The 16,601-nt window shown below is 44.0% G+C and overlaps 1 pseudogene; it reads right to left on the reverse strand.

Annotated features, from left to right (window-relative positions):
* Window positions 1–209: 209 nt before the first annotated feature.
* On the reverse strand, window positions 210–15,377 carry LOC111957837 (transcriptional activator MN1-like; annotated as a pseudogene).
* Between the last annotated feature and the right edge of the window lie 1,224 nt (window positions 15,378–16,601).

Consider the following 16,601-nt stretch of genomic DNA (forward strand, 5'->3'; position numbering starts at 1 on the left):
GTCAAAAGCATCCACTCCCACTGTCCCAGAGCCATGCTCAGACGTGAGCTCATGTGACCACGTTACTTTATTTATCAAAATAAAAACATTAGCATTACCAATGATATTGGTTCCCTAAAAAATACTTTCACATAAACAATAATTTACAATGTAGTGATTGCCACCAGTTTCCTAGTTTAAAAAAATATATGTTTTTATAATCAAAACACTGTACCTCTCAAATTGTATTATTACAAGCAGAAAAACATTTTCTTAATAAAAAAATACAAAGCTCTCCATTTAAGGAGTAAGCCAGTCAATCGTAGTGTATCTGTGGATATTTCTAGGTAATACCCTGGGAGCCGAGAGAGATGGAATTTTGGTGGAAAATCTACACGCTACACTTAAATGTTAAGCATTATCCACGGCACCATATTTGTTCAAAAGTGGAAACGGCAGTGTGAAATTCTACATCACACAGGCCTAAATCCCAAATCACCGTGACATTTTACAAGCTGTGGAATCTTTTTTCAATAAAACCTTGTTAAGGCTGTTCAATGACTCGCATTATTTTGCCATGCAGCGTACTGTTCATATCCACAGTAATATCTCAGTGATAGGCTATTAATCTCAGAGAACGAGTGCTTAGCATCACACAGGGCGAATACCCAATAAAGAAGAAAACAATAATATCACAACCAACTAAGCTGAACCACAAACACAGTTAAATATCCCTAACCATATTACAAGTCGAAAAAGATAACCATGGCAATTCAAACGCTCCGTTTTTTAATCCACCTCTATTCCTCTCCTCTTTCTAAAAGTGTGTTATTTACAGTGTGACTCCTCCACGTAGGCTTATAGAGCCGTCACACAGACAAACAGACACAGCTCGTGACGATATACACAGATGAACAACGCGTTCCACTAGCGTGCTGTGAAGAGAACACACACAGCACAGCACACTGCTCTGTTTCGGTTTCTCTGTCTGGCTGACACCAATATGTCGGAAGCTGACGGCCTGAATCTAGTGCATGTCATGCCATCAGTTCTCTAAGTCTGTAAACAACACTGGGAAGGAATCCTTATTGAACGACAATAAATGTCATATTCTCACAATCTAACTATAATTGTCAACCTAAACATTTTATTAAACAATTAATGTAAACTGATGAAGCTAATGGTAATTATTATGTTGTAAATGCAGTTTACAACATAAGTGAAGTGTTATGATAGCTAAATGCACATTGTGTACCAAGTCCTTGTGCAGGTGTGTGCATTAGAAACAAAGTATATGCTAAATAAGACTATGTATATGTGTGTCTTGGTGTTCGCTAGTCTCTCTTTCGGAGCCAGAGAATTTCACAGAGCCGTCACATTGATTTCCGAGGTCCATTCTATCCCAAGCTATACTTCTATGACGACACTTCACCTTTAACCCTGTGCTCCCCGGGACTCGACCTTACCCTCACCGAACACAACCAGCCCAATCAGCCTTCGCCGCTCTCTGATAAAAACACCTCGAGGCCTCTGCTCCTGTGACAGTGAGTGAATTCAGATCAGATTCCTTTAGCATAACAACCATAGAATTAGAAATTAGAATACACATTTAATTTAATAGGATCTCTATGATTAAAAACGAACACTAAGGACATTAGAGAAGATTCTAAGTTCGGGAGCACAATGCACACGTCACAATGCACACGTCACAATGYACACGTCACAATGCACACGTCACAATGCACACGTCACAATGCACACGTCACAATGCACACGTCACAATGCACACGTCACAATGCACACGTCACAATGCACACGTCACAATGCACACGTCACAATGCACACGTCACAATGCACACGTCACAATGCACACGTCACAATGCACACGTCACAATGCACACGTCACAATGCACACGTCACAATGCACACGTCACAATGCACAGATACAAAGTCTGTTTTTTCAGTGATGGTAAAGAACACAGAAAAATGATGTAACATTTCTGTTATCATAGAGCATACTTTAAAGGTTAGTCATTTAGGTCTTTAACACTTTTCCTGAAGGTTCATGGTACCTAAGAGCAGGACCTGTGATCTGGCGCCTCTCTACTGCACTAAGCAGACCGACCAGCAGAGCAATAAGGCTTCACATTAAATCCCAATCACCAAAATATATATATACAAAATCATTAAGTTATCTGCTTTCAACTAGCTTGGTGAGGGGCTACAAGAATCCCTGTGTGAGGAATACGGGAAGTACTGGAGGTATGACCCAGGTATCTGATGTTGGCCTGGGGGGTTGGTTGTTGGGGTGGGGGAGTATGGCATGGGAGGCCTTCTCCGACCCCCACTCAACCCCACTGCCACAGGTTGACCTTTCCCCTCAGAGAAGGGTGGATATGGAGGGGGCACATTTTTCAAGCGAGGGCACAGGGGTTATTTTGGTTTGAATTTCCTCTCTGTTCCCTGGCCTGCAACAAGAAGGAAAAAAACTTGCCCAGGCAGGCAGGCCTTGGCCCGGTCGCTCCTCCTCACCCCTTCTCTAGTAAACTCTCTCCCTTCAGCCATCCCCTCGTACACACACACCTCCCCCTCAGGTTGCAAGACGCGCTTAGGAAACTAGACACAAAAGGGAACACGGGAAGTGATTTAGTACCTCCTGCATAAATCAAAACCATGTCCAGGACCTGTCATCCATGTCATCCAAGTAGGTGACATATTGATCTACGTCTCGCTCTCTATTTTGTTTCAGCCCGTCACTACACACTCTGTTTATGTATTTTTGGCCCATTTGGAAACCCCAACCACTCATGAAAACAGTGGAAATGTAGGGATTAGGAGCATCTGCTAGGGAGACGCTAGGAGAGGAGGGGGATCGGAATGGGTTTAGGGGGCTGACTTGCTCAGCCACAACCCTTAACATACAATCACTATTTCAGCTAGTCCTCAGTCTGGGAAGCTAGGTGGTCAATTCAAGGAATCTTACACTTTCATGTTATTGTGATAGAAATTGTTTAACACTTGAAATCAAATGACTGAATATAATTGACTGAAATAATAATTATCCTGTTATTAATTAATAAATTGACCCTTGATTGAAGAAAATAAAGATTTACTTGGAAATGTACATGTAATGTCTTAAAAATAATTAGCACTGGTTGCACAATTATAATTTTTTATGTCAAATATAATCAATCCTTTTCCATTTCCAAGATAACAACAAAAAGTTGAAAAAACACAATGTTAAAACTGTAAATAAAATATAATTATAATTATTGAGTTGAAGGTGATATTGCTATGTGGTATAATGACAGTATTAAGCTTTAGTGATGACAGTTCCACTGTTGAAAAGACTCAAATGTGCTGTTTAAAAAATCCAAACCATTGTTTCTAACATCCGAGTATCTAAACTGCCCTGAAATAAATAAATAAGGAAAGTCCAGAATATGGAACTGTGGAGAAAATGTAAGACTTATTTTCTTTCTTTCTCTCTGTACAGCGAGGCAAACGACAGCCATTACCGTCTTGCTCGACCTCGCAAGTCGAAACCTAAGATGTTCCCAGAAAAAAAGAGAAACTTCTTTCCATCTCTCTCGCTTTCGCTAGTACTCGATCAGTCTCTCCTCTTCTCTCCCAAGAGAAACAGCTCTGGTGTCATAACTCATTTGTCAATTTGTCAATACAAATTAAGAAATCTGACGACTACCTGTATGCCAAATAACATAACTGCTGCTGGCGGTATGACAACACACACACACGCACACACACGCACACCACACACACACACACACACACACACACACACACACCACACACACACACACACACACACACACACACACACACCACACACACACAACACACACACCCACACACACACACACACACACACACACACACACACACACACACACACACACACACACACACACACACACACACACACACACACAACCACACACCACACACACACACACACACACACACACACACAGCCTAGTAGCTTTAGCATGGTACACCTCTGCTGAACAGAGGGAGTGTTAAGGATTATAGTCTATTTAATTGATAAAGACAACTTGCATTTCTCACAAACTATGTTAAAATCATCTCTACAGGGATTGTTGGTAGCTACATATAAAAATATATATCCTTTTCTACAGGAATAGTAGATGCCTTGTTTTTTCCAGTCCCTCTGGGCACTGGCTTATTAAGACCCTGGACATTAGGAAACGTGTCACATACATCCAGCCAACCGGAGCCTCCGGTGCCCACCCCCCCACCCTGCATCTCCCAGACAAACTCAGCCTTCCATTCCAAGGGGAATATTCACACCCACCCACACAGACAAGTTTGATTTTATTTCAGCACTCTTCCCCAGGGAAAACAAAACACTGCTATTTTGAAGAGTCAGAAATCCAGCTAGCAAAAGGCATGGAACCTTTGTTCATCCTTTCCTCTCTACATCAGTCACAAAGACGTTTTTTAACACGCCTCCTTTGACTGTCACTGGTGGTAAATGTACTGCAAAGGCCTCAGCATTCAGTGGATACACACATACACAGTAACATCTAGAAGAAACAAAATATTCAAACTAGATTTTACACAATCAAAACTACAAGCAGAAACCATGTAATGTCCTGTTATGAGCTGCAATATCTATAAGACAGGAGACTACACACTTCTCCACAGCTTAACTCTGCTACTGCTGCACTCAGCTGGGCCGGTGTTATACGTGCTAGCAGTTCACCAGTAGTACTGATAATTACAAATGTATTGGGGTCTACTGTGGATGTACTACATACTAGCAGGGGTTGTACTTCAAGTAGGCCAAACTGACGTAAAGCAGGCCAAACTGATGCAAAGCTAAAATAAGTTGTGATGAACCCTGACATAACTTGTCAGTTAATTTTATCATACTGTGATGAATTCTCAGAGCTGGAACTGAGAGAGGTGTGACTACCAGCAACTATTTCCATTTCACTACAAGTCAGAGAGTCTATTCCAGCATACAAGACACCTGAGCAAAGGTCTGAAACCACAAGCCTGTGACCAAGTCTGCATAAATCAAACATGATGTCTACAGCTGATAAACCCACACTATCGAGTTTCCATGTCTTCATCACACACACATACACCTCTGGTCCCTCCAGCTGCTAGAGCCATTTGCATGTGTCTCATATTTGTCTTAGCCCCGGAAACTGTCTTAGCCCCGGAAACTGTCTTAGCCCCGGAAACTGTCTTAGCCCCGGAAACTGTCTTAGCCCCGGAAACTGTCTTAGCCCCGGAAACTGTCGATGGGGGGTAAGGAAGAACAAACACACGTACATGGTGAAAGCAGTCCTAATGCCCACTGATTCATGCTGATAGTGTAGGAATTGTGTGATATTCCTTCAACCCTAGGGATCAATTCACAAAGGGAGACAGAAATTACTTTGTGAAGAGACATAAGAAAATAAATGCATAAAAATCTGGAAAGGTCCAACTTCAAATTTCTGAAAGTGTGCACTTTTGCGCCGTTTGCGGCTATAGATATAATATGTTCCTCACAAAAGACAGACACACACACCTCACTTGCCTTCTGTATCCTCACAAGCCTCTCTGTATCTGTCAATAACCAAGTTAACTCACAGAAGGTGCCAGAGGATGAATTGGCACTTTTGAGAACAATATTACCAGGGCTAATTGCTATGATTATGATAATGATTATTATTACTGCAGTATGGGAGAGTGCAGAGAACACTATGCTGCCTGGGTGTGTGTTGTTAAGCAAGTCAATACGCAACGCCTTGCAAGGAGGGATCTGGAACATGGACCGCCCCAAGCTGTTTTCTCTTCATTCAACCAAATGTCAATCACATCTATTTTCTGCTTTAAGAAAGGAAAAAAGGGAAATAAAAATTACTCATGTGATTTATGAGTTGTCGCTGGAATGAAATGTCAATACGATAAGTATGATTTTAATAAACTAAGAGAGGTGGGGAGGTGGGGTGGTCTTATAGGAATATTCTCCTTTCTTTCTAGGTCTCTTTAGGTGGCATGTCAATATGCCTGTTGCAATGGATTAAATTGCCTCCTAATCAGGGTGTCTAAGCATGAAAAGTCCCCTCTCTACCCATTGCTCTCCTACACATGCCAACAGCAAGCCAGCGCATGCTCTAACTAATATTCACTCCACCACCACTAGAACAGTCACTCTGTTGCATGAGACACCATATTAATCCAGAGGACAGATCCTAGCACAGTATGTACAAAGTGATAACACACACCGTAAATAACTTTCACTGTGTGGTCAAAACGGAAGCAAAAACTCTAAAAAAATAAAACCAACTGAATCATTTCCTAGGGCGACAAGTTGCTTGTTATCAAGAGTGTGCACGTCTTTCAAAACAAACCGTCAGGTCCTGGCTATAATATAAGGAGCAGAAAAGGAGAGACGAAGAGGGTACAAGAAGTCGAGATAGAGAAAAGGAAATGAAAAAGGAGGGGGAAATGCATTCTCATCATTTTGCTGAAAACGCAAACATGGTCCTTCATTCACATATACACCCACTGGCATATGGAGGCCATACAGTATATGGGCCTCATGCCTACAATAGACATTACTATGTCTTAGTGAATAGCTTTGGCTGAATGGTAGCTTATCACACAGACAGAATAAGCAACGGACTGGTCCAATGGGGGAAGTTACTGACAGACATATCAGTCTCTAAACAACCACAGTGGGAACTCATACAGGGAGAGCTAAGACACACAGGGTAAACAGACATCAACACAGAAAATACAACACAACACACTCCCAAACAGGAAAGCTGGACTTCCTCATTATCTATGCTCAATCTCATATTTGTCTTTAACAGTATTGTTTAATGCAACAATATTATCAAATTCCATATACCTATGAGGCTCTTCTGGCACCACGTTCTGGCCTGAAAACATCACCCACTATCTCCATTAACAATATATATGAGAATACAGTCTGTTCTGTGATCCCAACTCCTGCACTGGCTGAGACCTCCCCTATAGTCACAGAGCCCCAAACACCACAGGTCCTTTCCTCCCCATGCCACTACCACCCATACCCCTGCTATAGACACAGGGAGGCCTATTGCCAAATGTCACTGCAACCATCCCCCTCCCCAAATAAACASAGGCCCATAACCCACCTGTCTCAATTGGGCAGTTAAACTCAACTTCCTGTAAAAACACTGAATTCAGTCTATAAAGCGCCCAAGTAACACAATCACTCAGGACTCCCACTATTAAAGCTGTTCCCAGGATGTCAGAACCTATGCAGCCCCCCCCCCCCCAGCTCCCCAGCTTCAGGACACTGTGATGGGGGATAGGTCAGGGCATGAAGACAGATACCAAGAGAGCGGGTTGCCACAATATTAAACTAAATTGGTTTTAGTGGTGCACAACCCAAGGGGACATGGAGAAATTAGCAAATGCAGAAAGAAACGTAACTTCAATACAAAAAAAACATATGATCAGACCATTTGTGTGTTTGGCAAAATGTGCTGTGTATTCAAGCGAAATGTGTGATCTTAAAACGTTTTTATTGGTTAGCCACATCATGCAGGAATATTAGAAAGGAACCATGATGAAATTGTGTGAAAAAAACGTGTTATTTTTAAAATTGTAGACCAGCTATCATTAGCATTATAACATTATTATTATTATCTACTACTAATATATAGGATAACTATAAGTTATCTTGTGAACTGTACTGAGAACCTTGATAACTAACAAGCAATTCGAAAGAAAAAAATTCTTTGTTAAACTGTCACTGTAACTCTTAGGCTCAAGCAATGACTATTAGTTTCACCTGTTAACCAGCTGGTGGACTTGCAACAATACATCAATAACAAACAAATAGATTCCACAACTTAAAAAATACTGACATATTCCTACATTCATCAATATATTTTCTTTCACTTCTACGGAGCTCAAGTTCAAATTTCTATGACAGGGTCGACAAACTCATTCCACAAAGGGTCGAGTGTCTGCGGGTTTTTGGTTTTTTTTTCCCTTTCAATTAAGACCTAGACAACCAGGTGAGGGGAATTCCTTACGATTTAGTGACCTTAATTTGTCAATCATGTACAAGGGTGGAGCGAAAACCCGCAAACACTCGGCCCTACACGGAATAAGTTTGACACGTGTGTTCTATGAAATCTTCCAAAATAACTTTCAGAATCCTGGTCTTTAGCATTTTCCAAGAGAATATAACTGTTCATCGATTGTGCCTATAGGGGAATATTTACTAGCCTACTGAATATGTGCAACTAAAACCATAAGGCCCTATTTATCTTTATCTGAAACGTAGCGTTTCGTTGAATGCATAGGATTTGCGCGTCTCTTGAAAAACATCCAATTCAATCACAAAATCCAGTAACACACCTCAACCCTTTTTCATCTTTGCCGTCTGCAGCACTCAAATGAGAAACTGTCAAGATCCGTGATTTGTGCTAACTAGCTATCGATCGAGTCGAGCAGCATGGGTTTTGTGCTTGCAAGGAGCTGAATTGAGGAAGGAAAAAATGTGCGGAGATAGGAGAGACGGAGAGAAAATATTTAACAAAATCGAGTGGCTGTTGCTGTGCATTTTCTGAAGAATACGTGCGCCTTGCTAAGACATGTGGATCTTGAAAAAATGAACTGGACAAGGCGAGAATGTGTCTTCCTGGTCTGGTTGACTGCTCTGCCTCCTAAACAATGCGCTATGACTCCAGACTCCGTGCCCTGCGCCCCCCTCTCCTCTCAGCTCCCGCAGTTAGCCAGAACAAAGGGATAGTGAATACGCGCTGGGGGCTACCTATTCACAAGAGAAAAGGAGTTTTGTGTCTCGTCTCTGGCGGTAGCGATTTAATAACGTCTCACTGCGACCTACCGCCTTTTGCAGCACTGACTGACTTACCATTTCATTATTGCTATAGATTTTCAAATGTCTATAGAAAAAAAGAGTGGCCTCAGAAAAAAATATCGAGAGACAAAAGAGATTACAATTCCACAGAAAAATATTGCGACATAAAATACGACATATTTCAGCAATATTGAATTCATAATTTAAATATTTATTTGAAGTAGGTTTTGATTGTGGAGGAGCAGTCAATAAAAAGTAACTTCAGCACTGGATTAAACTGAAGAGAAAAAAACGTGCTTTTTTTTTATTATCCAAGTCCCTGTTGTAGCTATAGCACAGTCCTAATATAAAACAATAATAGGATAATAATATGGTCTTAATAATAATAATAGTAATTATATTATTTTAAATCCATGTTATTTCATTTCCTGTTAGATGAATAAAACAAACCAGATGCCTTATGTATGACCGGTAATCCAAAAACAGGAGAACATTATTTGTGTCGTTAATGTCAAACTTGATTGACAGGATTTCAAACCGCTTACGGTCTAATCACACTATACCAATTTCAACAAGCACTTACAATTAAAGGCTACAACAGTTTCGTGGCATAGGCTACTAGAATCCTAGAATTTACTATTGTAGTGAAAAAATAAGCATTTGTCTCATGACCAACCCATTTTTTCCTGAACCATGTTGGCGAAAAGTGGTTGGCAAATAGTCCTACAATAAAACCAAAAGTTTTATAAACATTAGAAAAAGTGAATGACACCATATTATTATATTATTATTTTCTATTAGTATCATATTATCATGTTCAATGAAAATCTGTTCTCGAGGACCACATCACATTTAGGAGAATAAAAAGTTCGAAATAAAAAGCTTAAAGATTAGCTACTCTTGTTTATAGTAATATCACTCTTCTTCATATATCCTGACAATGCTGCCTTTCCAATAGTAGGCAATCTAAAATCAATCCACTTTCTCCAATCCCGTTTATTATCCCATAGTAATAAGAAAAACAACCAGATATGTATGGAGGGGAAACCCCGCTGTGAAAACGTCATCTCAGAAACCTTTCATCTTCTCAGTGTTAGTTGTTCACCCTGAAAACCCAGTAAAGAACCACAGGAAATGTTTACTTTTCTCGCGCTGTTCCTTTGAAGTCCCTAACAATAGAATAATCCATAACACGCACCAAATGATAATTAATGTTTATTAGAACCACAATAAATCGTTTTAAATGTTTCCTGATTAGTGCTATTTAATTTCGAATAGTTAATTAGCCTGTGGTCCAATACCCCTGTGTAGGCCTATAGGCACACAGAAAAACATTAATAAATTATTTATGTATTTTTCTAGCCTACATATAAACTCAATATACCTGATCTACCTGTTTCCACAGAACAGCTATGTTTCAAATAACTGCAGACATAGGCTACACGCACAAAGGAAGTCCTGACTTATTTTAGTCTACATTCATATCATTTTCTGCTCATCGGGGATGCAAAACAACATTGGGCTATATGTGCTGATATGTTGAGTGACAGCCTTAGAAGGATGTGTGTGAGTGTGTGAGTGTGTGTGTGTGTGTTGTGTTGTGTGTGTGTGGTGTGTGTGTGTGGTGTGTGTGTGTGTGTGTGTGTGTGTGTGTGTGTGTGTGCGTGTGAAATACAGCAAATAGACAGTACTAATCAGATAGTAAAAACAAAGTGGGAAATATAACCATAGAGCATATTCAATTACCTTCTTTGCTGTTATTCTGGCTCTTGTTTTTTTCCCAGGTGCCATGGCCTTGTCGTCTTCTGGCCCATCCATCAGGGCTTGTCACTGGGCACGTACCAGGTGGCGTGCTGCTCTGCCATCAGAGTGTCAAGGTCAATAGTGCCCATTGAGCCCTTCCCAGCATCCGGGCTGCAGCTCGCCAGCTCATTGTCTCCGTTCTTGTGAGAGAAAGTCACCACTCTTCTTGCCATTCTTCATGCCAGGGGCTGGTCCTCTGAGATGCTGAAGCTGCTGGCGCTGCAGCTGGATCTGGGCCTGCAGTATCTCCAGAGGGTGGATTGTCATCCTGGCCAGAGGTGCTGGATGGAGTGCGTACCTGCTCCATTCCCAGGTGTGCCGGGTGACCGACTCCATTGCCACCTGTCCCCACACCAGCACTCAGTCCATAGCTGTCGGGTGTCGAGGTAGTGTGATTGGTGATGTCCTGCATGCCCAGGGGCTTCTGCCCATTCATCAGGCCCTGTTCCCCCCTTGCAGCTTGGGTGAACCGGTGATGTGCGGGCTGCGGTTGGCTTGGAGGCAGGAGCACCTCCTGCATCTGAGCTAGAGGACACCTCATCCTCGTTGCCGTAGTGGGCACTGACATCATCAGGAAAATCTATGCGCGGTGAGTTACTGTTAGACTTGGTGACACTCTGAATGCCACTGTCCAGAGAAGACATCAGGTCTGCCTGGTCCCCCAGCATAAGGTCACCTCCCTTTCCCCAGGAGGGGGTGGAGGGGTTTCTCATGGGGCGTACCCCCACCCCTCTCCCACGCCAGCTGAAGGGGTTGCTGGCCTGGACTTACAACAGGGTTTCCGCTGTCAGAGGAAAAAAAGATCCCAGGGCTCACATGCCCGCTGTCCCTTTTTCTCCTCCCTCTCCCTCTCCCATTCCCTGTTGCTGCTTTCCCCTCACTGCATGGGGTAGCGTCCATGTTGTAATTTGGGGAGAGGGCACTGGCTTCCCCTGCAGCGTCTGGTTTTGACCTGCAGGCTTAATGTTGCTATTCCCGTTGCCAGGCATCTGGCTGTTCTGGGAAGTGCCACTCTGAAAATACTCAGGACCAGCACTGCCGTCCCGTTAACTGTGCTGCTATTATGTCCTGCTCCGTTGACTCCAGTTTCCGCTTGCCCTCATTTTGTTCTTCTTGTTGAATGTTACGTTTAGGTTGGGCCCCTAGGCTAGCTATCATGTCTGGCAGGCCGTGGAAAGGGCCGCCAGGCAGCTCTGTCCAAAAACATTGTCTTTAGTACTGGTTTGCTAAAGTTCCCCAGGAGAGTGCCCCAAGTTTACTGACAGAGGATCGCTGGCCTGGGGGAACTCAGACTGTGGAGGGTAGCTCCCTGGTGAGGTGTTCACCCCTGGGATTGCTATGTGGTGCCCCCTGACGGTTAACCCCTCCATAAGGAAACGTTGATTGAGATCCCATGGGAGGCCCGGCAGGGAAGTCAGTCGGCCGCCTCTCTGATGGTGCGTTGGGGTTCCTACCCCGGCTCCGGGGGACTGCATCTGGGAGAGATTGCCCATGTTGTTGCCAAACGGGGGGTGCATACCAGGAGAGTGGGAGAGCCTGTACGTGTCCATCTCCAGGTATCCTCATTGGCTCCTGCATGCCCATCCCATTCATGCCCGGCTGAACATCATACCGACTCCGTTCTGCTGCAGCCCCATGTCGTGGGCTACAGCCTCCCCACCCGTTACCCCCATACGCCGCCGACATGATCTCTCCTGGTGGGTGAGAACCGGGGAACCAGTTCTCCTGAGTTATATGAGGGCTCTGACCCTCAAAGTTGGGCATCCTGCTCCCATTCTCCCTGTCAAAGTTGGGCTGAGGCATGCTCCCCACTGGGCTCCATGAACCATGGGGCCTGGAGGTACGTCGCCATGGTACCCAGCTGCTGCAGGCTGGGCTGCCTCATCTCTTGCTGCTGTTCCGAGAGGCCATCTGCTTGATCATCAGGCCGCATTCTGCCGCTGCTGCAGAGACTGCTGCTCAGGCCCAGCGTGCTGGAGTGGACCCGGGGGGAAACCGTCTTGTTACAGGTGGGTGAACTCACCAGGAAGGCAGGGTAGGCAGAGGAGAGAGGTGGTTCTCCATTCCCTGCACATTGTGCATGCCACTACCCCACGTGCCACAATTTTCCCCTCCGTGTGCGTTAGGGACTCAAATCTTGGCCTTTTAGCCATGTTCATATAAGGAGAGTCAAAATGTTGCAGCCTCTGATTCGGAGGCTGTTGGGCGGGAGGAGGGGAGCCGGCTGTTGCATATTAAACATGGGGCCCATAGGGGTGCAGGCCCCTATTCCAGTCGTGAATAGGATATTCAAACTGGTTGTGTTGGACAGGCATCATGACGCCACCGTCCAGCATGTTGGGGTTAATGGAGCCCGGCTCAGACTGGGGAGGCCGGGGGAGGCCAGGGGGCATGAGTTCTGTCGCGCTATCAAACCAGCCTGCTGCTGCATGAGAGGGTGTCTAGCACTGACCCCCAGCTCCATCCCCACGGGAATCTTACGGCCATGCAAAGCGCTCCAAAAAGAACTCCGTGCTGTGGGGGAGGCTGAGGCTGCTGGGGCTGTGGGGGTGGCTGCTGGTGCCCTTTGGAGATGCCCTGCATACCCGGTGTCCGAGCCATGGCAGGGTTTCCAGGGAAACTGCCACCGGCCACCGGCCTTCCTGTCCCAAAGTGGGGAAGCTGAGACTCTGATTCTGAGGGGGAAAATACAGGTACTTCAAAATGTCCAGTTGGGGGTTCGCTGGGGAAATTATACTCTAATCCCTCCACAGCACCCTGATTGGGCATCCGTCGAGGCTCCAGACCATGGGTATCTGAGGAGGAAGAGGAGGGCAGACCATGGAAGGATGCTGCCCGGTTAGGTGACTGGTCCAGGGGTAGACAGGGGGCAGGGACAGCGTGGTTGCCATTAGGGGGGCCGTTGTGCTGGAACTCAGACATGTTACCAGATCTCTGCTGCTGCTGCTGCTGCTGCTGCTGCTGCTGCTGGGAGAAGCCGTCCCCTGCTTGGCCCTCAGCGATGGGGTCAAACCCCTCTCCAAAGCCCTGCTGAGGCCCCATGCCACTGTTGTTGTAGCCCATCAATCTGCCACCATGCAGACAGGATGATGCTGGGTCTGGGCCTCCAAAGTTCCCATTGAAATGAGGGTGGTGTTGGTGAGGGTGAGACTGGTGGCCGTGGGGATGGCCTTGATGAGGTTGCTGGTTGTTGAAAAATCCATGCATGGGTCCTTGCTGCTGCTGTTGCTGCTGGAGTCCGCTGCCTGCATGCATGTCCGAGTGGCCCCGCGGGTGAAAGCCACCGTACTGCTCCCCATTCATGTTCATATTGAGCCCGAGCATCGGAGGCTCGTTCAAAGGGCCCATGCCCGGCTCCGCGGCTCCCGGCGGGCCTCCGGTATGAAAGCCGGGGCTTTTGTAATGGGAGCTCATGTTCAGTCTTGGCTGGTTTATGTTTCTCTCTGACTGGCTAGGGTTTATGCTATTAATCTGAGAACCAAACTGCTCCAGCCCAAACATACTTCCCGATATCAATCCTGCATGACAGCCAGCTCGCCTGGCATAGGCAGTCTAGCTTTAGTCTGTTTTTCTGTGAATCTCCACACAAAAAAAGAGGACAAAAACGAAAATAGAAGAGAATGCCTCAATATATATTTTGATATCTTAAAAGTTCTGATTTAAAACGTAGCCAATGGATCTTAAATAACTCACCCAATAAGTTTTCATAGTTTTTTCCAATATCCAACTTGTCCCTAAAGTGTTGTGGCGAAAATAAACCGGAGAGGACARCGAAGCAAGCAAATATAGTCTGTCCTTGCTCGTTTCCGTCTATTTCTATAGGCGTCTGGTTTATTCCTTTAATTTACAAATGATACAAMATATTTTTCGCTTGCAATGTGACTTTGATATAATATCATATTCCAAAGTTTTCTAAGCAAATTTCTTCTTTACAAACTTGACAAAAAACCCTTCTTTGATTTATGATGACAGAGATCACAAGGCTTATGAAAACTGAAATAAATACACAACTATCTTCTTCGTCCACTTCATTATTCCAGTTCGTTGTCAAATGTCCCAGGACGCACAGTTTGGAGTGTCCTTTCAAGATCCCATTCTATAGAAATCCACCGGCAACCTGCACAATTCTAATTGGTCGTTGTTTTGCAATCAAAAGAAAACATTTCCCACAGTTCTGTGTGAAATGTCTTATTACTGAACTATAAGCAATTCTACAAGTCCGGAGGGAAAATCCAGCCCAGTCATGATGGCTATCTGGAGAGCCGCTTTTGCACCACCGTGTCCCGGAGCCTCCAGCACTCACTACCCGCACTCCACCATCACAGAGCGGCTTGACAGCATAGTCCAACCGGTCCTGGTCATATGCCCTCCAAGCGCGCAGAAGGCGCGGAACCTCTATCGGCTGTTTCCCTCACTCTCTCACTCTGTAGGCTATAACGCACTCCTTTTGCTCCCGATTCTGATGTGGTCTATTCCAGCTTGGAGCGATTCAGAGATAGATCACACTCTTGTCTGGCGCTTGGCGCTGTGTGAGATCAACGCATTCAGGGAACCAGCAACAAGTTTTGCATTTCTGCAACCAATTCCATCCATGAGGCCCTCGCCAATCGGAGGCTGCGGAGCGCCAATGCCGAGGGAGGGACCATCTTTTAAGGTGGTCCAAGATGTGGATGAGAAACACAGAACGAGAGAGTAACGTCGTGTATCTTAAAAGAGCGCCGTTCTCAAATAAAGTGTATTCTAGCCCATGTCAGGTGTGTTACTTGCTCCATTGTATTTTAAATGTATGATCTATATAGCCTATGCAATTTAAACTTTCATTTTTTGTTTGAGATCAATCTCATTGTGTGTTTTTAGATCACATACACTTGTGAATGAATAAACGCCTATATGCTAGTATAAATGAAGCCTGTGTTATTTCCTTAATTGTTGATAGAAATGGAGATGTAGGAAATTAATTTAGACTCAGTCAAAGGGAAATGGACTCACAATAGCTTTTCTTAAACAAATGCCGGAGCACAATCACTGGCCCGGAGTTTGTATTGTCAACGCAAAACAGATTAACATTTCCATTCAGATTAACTGGACTATTACCATAAATCTGTTTACTTTATAAATGAATCATTCAAATCGCCATTTATCTTATGTTTATTGGAATGAAGGGGACAGCCGGCAAAATTAAACGACCAAGTCAACCTTTCTAAAACGTAGACTCCTGTAATACTTATGTTATTATAAAAACTCTGAAAATAACAATCAAATGTAAATGCATCATGCTATTTTCAGAAGCGTGATAGGCCTATCTATAGACTAATCCTGAAACATTGCCCTCTAGGCTAATCCTGCAACATTGCCCTCTGAGGTCTTTTAAACGGACTGGCCTATTGTTGCACAAGAGGGGGTGTTCTTTGATTTAAAGCCTGCTGCTAAGAGATAATATGTAGCAGATCAAAATTCAAGCGCCAGTGATAATAGTGATATATTGATGTTTCACATCCCATCGCGACAACAGGGCTGTAGAACTATTGAAATTAATATGGCCCAATGGACGATTGAATGTTCATGTATTTTAGGTGATAGGCTAGTCAATAGTTAGAGTGTGTGTGCGTGAGAGAAAGAGAGAGAACTAGAAAGAGAGAGAGAATTGAAATTGAATTGAAATTGACAGAGAGCATTTGTTTGTTACCCCACGAAAAAAATCCCCCTTAAAAGATCAATGGCATCGGATCTACTGGATTGTGTTAGGAGGATACCATAATCGATAACAATATTTTGCACTCTATAATATCTCACATATACGTGTTTTCACGTTTGGGCTTTACGGATCTGCAGGCTTGTAATGGTAGGCTATCAACTTTTACAAAAAGCAAAGTAACCTCTTGTGAAATATACACTGTTCAAATAAGTAATGCACGGGAAATAGACCATAAACCACAGTGAACATGTAATGTTATTTTAC

This window comes from Salvelinus sp. IW2-2015, linkage group LG33, assembly GCF_002910315.2.
Source record: "Salvelinus sp. IW2-2015 linkage group LG33, ASM291031v2, whole genome shotgun sequence".
In the NCBI taxonomy this organism is placed as follows: domain Eukaryota; kingdom Metazoa; phylum Chordata; class Actinopteri; order Salmoniformes; family Salmonidae; genus Salvelinus; species Salvelinus sp. IW2-2015.